We start from the raw sequence: 6,000 nt of genomic DNA, 5'->3' as shown, positions 1-6,000 counted from the left end.
GGTCTGAAATCACAATCGGTGAGTAACCCACCCCCTCCGCCAAAGGGAGGAGGGAGCCATCCACCACAAAAAAGTCAATATGCGGGTATACCTGGTGTACATGGGAGAAAAAGGAAAAGTCTTTATCACCTGGATGCAAAAAATGCCACGGACCTGCCCCCCCCCCCCCCCCCCCCACCTGCTCTATGAAAACCAACAGTGCTCTGGCCACCCCTGGTGGAGTAAGAGGTTTATGCCGGGACCGATCTATCTTGGGGTCCAGAACACAGTTTAAGTCACCCCCCCCCCAAAATACGGCGATGCATATCCAAATCAGAGATGGAGGCCAACAGCTTGTTAATAAAACCCATATCGGCCCAGTGTGGAACATATTAACCAGGACCACCAAGGTTCCCGCCAAAGATCCACAGACAAAACATGTCTGCCATTGGTGTCCGTCAAGATCTTAGCAGCAGAAAACTGAACCCTTTTTTTGATTAGAATTGCCGGATCCCAGGCTTTACCATCAAAGCCTGAATGAAAAACTTGTCCCACCCACCCCTTCCGCCACCTTGCCTGGTCTCTGGCCCACAAATGAGTCTGCTGCAGAAACACCACATCAGCATTCAAAATTTTACGGCGACTAAATTACCCTCGACCTTTACACTGGGCCATTAAACCCCTGACATTCCAGTCCTCCCGTAAGTCCCAAAAGACGCGCTGTTGGGTAATTTTGACATTCTGAATTCTCCCTCTGTGAACACGGACAGGCCCCGGAATGTGGCGACTAGGGGCTTTTCACAGTAACTTCATTGCAGTGTTAATGTATGCTTACTTGTGACAATGGAGATTATTATTAAAGATTTTTCCTTTTTCTCACATGACCATCAGGTTTACTCTCATATCAACTGCTTTGTGGTGGGTAGCTCTCTCCTTCTTTTGGTGGAGAGGGCAGGGTCGTCATCGGGGGATTTCCGACCATGCCCCACATTTTGTCGATTTGATACTGGAGTCAGGTCGCCCCCAACATCTGCCATGGAGATTGGATACGGTGTTGTTGGCGGACAAAAGATTTTGCGAAAGCCATTGGGAATATATTAAGTTTAATAAAAGTGAGTCTATCTCACCTTCCTCACTGTGAGATGCCCCTCAGGTTTTCCACAGGGAGGGAGATCATTTCCAACAAAGCACACATGGAAAGGACTGCGAGGGTGGAGTAGCAGAGGCTGGTGGACTCCATCCTTAAGGTAGACCATCAGACCATCGTCAGACTCGTTTGACCCCACCTCAGAGTTGCTTGTGAGTAGAAAAAAGCAGCAGGTGCAATTTGAATTGCCATCAACAGGTAATGCGGTGAACCAGCTGTGATGTTCGAGGAGGCTATTTTATGAACTCGGGGAGAAGGCCAATCGCCTTTTAGTTAATCAGCCGAGGTGGCAGGCTGCTTCCTGGGAGATTGTGCAAATTATGTGCTCAGGTGGCAGTTTGGTTTCTGTCCCGCCTAAGGTCAAAGCAACTTTTGAGACATTTTATGGGGATCTCTATAGATTGGAGCCCCCAGAGGGGAGTTCGAACATGACGGAATTTCTGGATGAGTTATCCTTCCCATTGGTGGACAGGGACAGATGGGAAGAGTTGGAATCACCGTTGGACCCAGAGGAAATTATGAAATGCATGGAGTTAATGTAGATGGGTAAAGCTCCTGGCCCTGATGGATTCCCATGAATCCATTGACATTGGCAAGACAGTTGATCCCTTTGCAGAGAACATAAAACATAGAACAGTACAGCAGAGTGCAGGCCCTTCGGCCCACGATGTTGTGCCGACCATTTATCCTAATCTACGATCAACCTAACCTATACTCCTTCAATTTACTGCTGTCCATGTGCCTGTCCAAGAGTCGCTTAAACGTCCTTGACTCTGACTCCACCACCTCCGCTGGAAGTGCATTCCGCGCGCCCACCACTCTCTGTGTGAAGAATGTACCTCTGACATCCTCCCCAATACCTTCCTCCAAGCAGCTTAAAATGATGTCCCCTCGAGACAGCTATTTCCGCCCTGGGGAAAAGTCTCTGGCTATCCACTCTATCTATGCCTCTCATCACCTTGAGCACCTCTATCAAGTCACCTCTCTTCCTTCTTCACTCCAGTGAAAAAAGACCAAGCTCCCTCAACCTTTCTTCATAAGACATGCCCTCTAATCCAGGCAGCATCCTGGTAAATCACCTCTGCACCCTCTTCAAAGCATTCACATCCTTCCTATAATGAGGGACCAGAACTGGGCACAATATTCCAAGTGTGGTCTAACCAGAGTTTTATAAAGCTGCAGTAAAACCTCGCGACTCTTAAACTCAATCCCCTGTTAATGAAAGCCAACACACCATACGCCTTCTTTTTAAAAAAATTTAAAGAGTATCCAATTAAGGGGCAATTTAGCGTGTCCAATCCACCTACCTTGCACAGTTTTGGAGGCGAAACCCACGCAAACACGGGAAGAATGTGCAAACTCAACATGGACAATGACCCAGAGGCGGGATCGAACCTGAGACCTCAGCGCTGTGAGACTGCAGTGCTAACCACTGCACCACCGTGTTGCCCCACCATACGCCTTCTTAACAATATGAACCTGGGTGTCAACTTTGAAGGATCTATGTACATGGACCCCAAGATCCCTCTGTTCCTCCACACATCCAAGAATCCTGCCTTTAACCCGTATTCAGCATTCAAATTGAACCTTCCAAAATGAATCACTTCACATTTATCTAGGTTGAACTCCATATCCACTTCTCAGCCCAGCTCTGCATCCTGTAAACATCCTGTTATAACCTGCAACATCCCTCAACACTATTTACAACTCCACCAACCTTCGTGTCATTGGCAAACTTACTAACCCACCCTTCTACTTCCTTATCCAAGTCATTAGGAAAAACCACAAAGAGCAGAGGTCCCAGAACAGATCCCTGCGGGACACCACTGGTCACCAACCTCCAGGCGGAATACTTTCCATCCACTACCACTCCACTGTCTTCTTTTGGACAGCCAATTCTGTATCCAGACAGTCAAATTTCCCTGTATCCCATGCCCCCTAACTTTATGAATGAGTCCACCATGGGAAACCTTAGCAAATGCCGTATTGAAATCCATATACACCACATCCACTGCCCGACCTTCATCAATGTGTCTCGTCACATCCTCAAAGAACTCAATGAGGCTTGTGAGCCATGCTGACCATCTTCAATCAAACTATGTTTTTCTAACTAATCATAAATCCTAACACTTAGAATCCTTTCCAGTATTTTGCTCACCACTGACGTAAGACTGACTGATCTGTAATTCCCAGGGATTTCCCTATTCCCTTTCTTGAACAGGGGAACAACATTCACCTCCCCCCAATCATCCGGCGGAGACTAAGGACGCAAAGATCATCGCCAACGGCACAGCAATCTTCTCCTTCGCTTCCCGTAGTAACCTTGCGTATATCCCATCAGAGGACTTATCTATCCTGATGCTTTTCAAAATTTCCAGCATATCGTCCTTCTTAATATCAACCTGTTCGAGCTTATTAACCTGATTCATGCTGTTCTCATGAGCAACAAGGTCCCTCTCTCTAGTGAATACTGAAGCAAAATATTCATTTAGGGCCTCCCCTACCTCCTCAGACTCTAGGCACAAGTTGCCTCCCCTATCCATGATTGGCCCTACACTCACTCTGATCATCCTCTTATTTCTCACATAAGTAGATCACCATGGGGTTTTCCTTAATCCTTCCCACCAGGGCTTTTTCATGTCCCCTTCTAGCTCTCTTACGTCCATTTTTGAGTTTCTTTCTGGTTACCTTGCAACCCTCTGGAGCCATGCCAGACCGTTGCTTCCTCAACCTTAGGTAAGTGTTCTTTTTCCTCTTGACTGGAAGCTCCACTTCTCTTTTCATCCAGGGCTCCTTCACCTTACCATTCCTTCCGTGTCTCAGTCCTTCCATGTCTGAGTGGGACAAAACTATCCAGCACTTGCAGCAAGTACTCCTTAAATAACCCCACATTACTGTTGTGCATTTCTCTGAGAACAGCTGTTTCCAATTTATGTTCCTCAGCCCTGTACAATAGCAGTATAATTTCCGCTTCCCCAATTAAATACCTTCCCATACTGTCTGTTCCTATCCCTCTCCATGACTATGGTAAAAGTCAAGGAGTTGTGGTCACTGTCATCTAAATGCTCTCCCAACGAGACATCTGAAACCTGGCCTGGTTCGTTGCCAAGCACCAAATCCAATATGGCCTCCCCCCTAGTTGACTTATCTACATATTGAGTCAGGAAGCCTTCCTATACATACCTGACAAAATCTGCTCCATTCCAACCATTTGGACTAAGGAAGTTCCAGTTAATATTAGGGAATTTGAAGTCACCCATGACAACAACTCAGTTACTTCTGCACCTTTCCAGGATCTGCCGCCCAATCTGTTCCTCCATCTCTCTGCTGCTATTGGAGGGTCTATAGAAAACTCCCAACAAAGTGACTGCTCCTTTCTTGTTTCTGACTTCCACCCATACTGACTCAGTAGACAAACCCTCCTCAACTACCTCCTTTTCTGCAGCTGTGGGGCACTGCCTAATTAACAGTGCCACTCCCCCTCCTCTTTTACCTCCATCCATATTTTTCTTGAAACATCTAAAACCCGGAACATCTAACAACCATTCCTGCCTACGTGAAATCCATGTCTGCGTAATGGCCACAACATCGTAGTTCCAAGTACTGATCCATGCTTTAAGTTCATCTCCATCTCCCTTGATTCCTGACACTCCGTGCATTGAAACAGACACACTTTAACCCATCCCACCGAGTGCAACTTTGCCCTATCAACTGTCTATCCTTCCTCACAGACTCGCTGCATACTACTTCTGGCTGTTCAACAGCTACCCTATCCTCTGATCCGTAGCTCTGGTTCCCAACTCCCTGTCAGACTATTTTAAACCTTCCCGAAGAGCTTTAGTAAACCTCCCACCCAGAATATTGGTGCCCCTCCAGTTTAGGTGCAATCCATCCTCCATATACAGGTCCCACCTTCCCCAGAAGGTATCCCAATGATCCACATATCTGAAGCCTTCCCTCCTGCACCAGCCCTGTAGCCACGTGTTCAGCTGCACTCGCTCTCTGTTCCTTGCCTCACTAGCACGTGGCACCGGTAGCAATCCTGAGATCACTACTCTGCTTGTCTCCCTAAAATCACTTTTTAGATCCTCCTCCCTTTTCTTAGCTATGTCGTTGGTGCCTATGTGCACCACGACTTCTGGTTGCTCACCCACCCCCTTAAGGATCCTGTAGACTCGATCCAAGACATCCCTGACCCTGGTACCCGGGAGGCAACATACCTTCTCGGCGTCTCGTTCACGACCACAGAATCTTCCATCTGTTCCCCATACCATTGAGTCTCCTATCACTATCGCTTTCTGAGCCCCCCCCCCCACCCACCCCCTATACTGTTGCTACCCACTCAAGTGAAGCTAGTCCGGTTAATGGGGTGAAATCTGACTTACAGAAGTGGGATAGACTCCCCCTTGGCGGGCAGGGTTCAGACTATTCATATGAATGTCCTCCCGAGGTTTTTATTTCCTTTTCTGTATCTCCCCACTTTGTTCCCCAAATCCTTCTTTGCCAGAATTAACAAATTAGTGGCCTCTTTCATTTGGGAGGGCAAGACCCCAAGGATCCATAGGGCATTCCTCCAGAGAGATAGACAGTCAGGTGGTCTAACTTTACCCAACTTGCTATTTTATTATTGGGCAGTCAACACTGAGAAAGTGGGGTGGATTAGTGATCCGAGGTCAATATTGAGGCAGATGAAGGGAAGGTCTTATAGGGACTCTAGCCTGGGTGCTTTAGTAACTGCCTCGCTTCCGTTCTCTCCTGCAAGATTTTTGTTGAACCTGGCAGTGGTGTCCACCCTGAGAACTGGAAACAGGTTAGACAGCATTTTAAATTTAGTTCCATGTCTTTGCGGGCCCCTATCTGTAGTAATCATCTCT

The sequence above is a fragment of the Scyliorhinus canicula genome, chromosome 17 (genome assembly GCF_902713615.1).
Source record: "Scyliorhinus canicula chromosome 17, sScyCan1.1, whole genome shotgun sequence".
Lineage (NCBI taxonomy): Eukaryota > Metazoa > Chordata > Chondrichthyes > Carcharhiniformes > Scyliorhinidae > Scyliorhinus > Scyliorhinus canicula.
The sequence above is the reverse complement of the archived record's forward strand: the minus strand, read 5'-3'. Positions refer to the sequence as shown.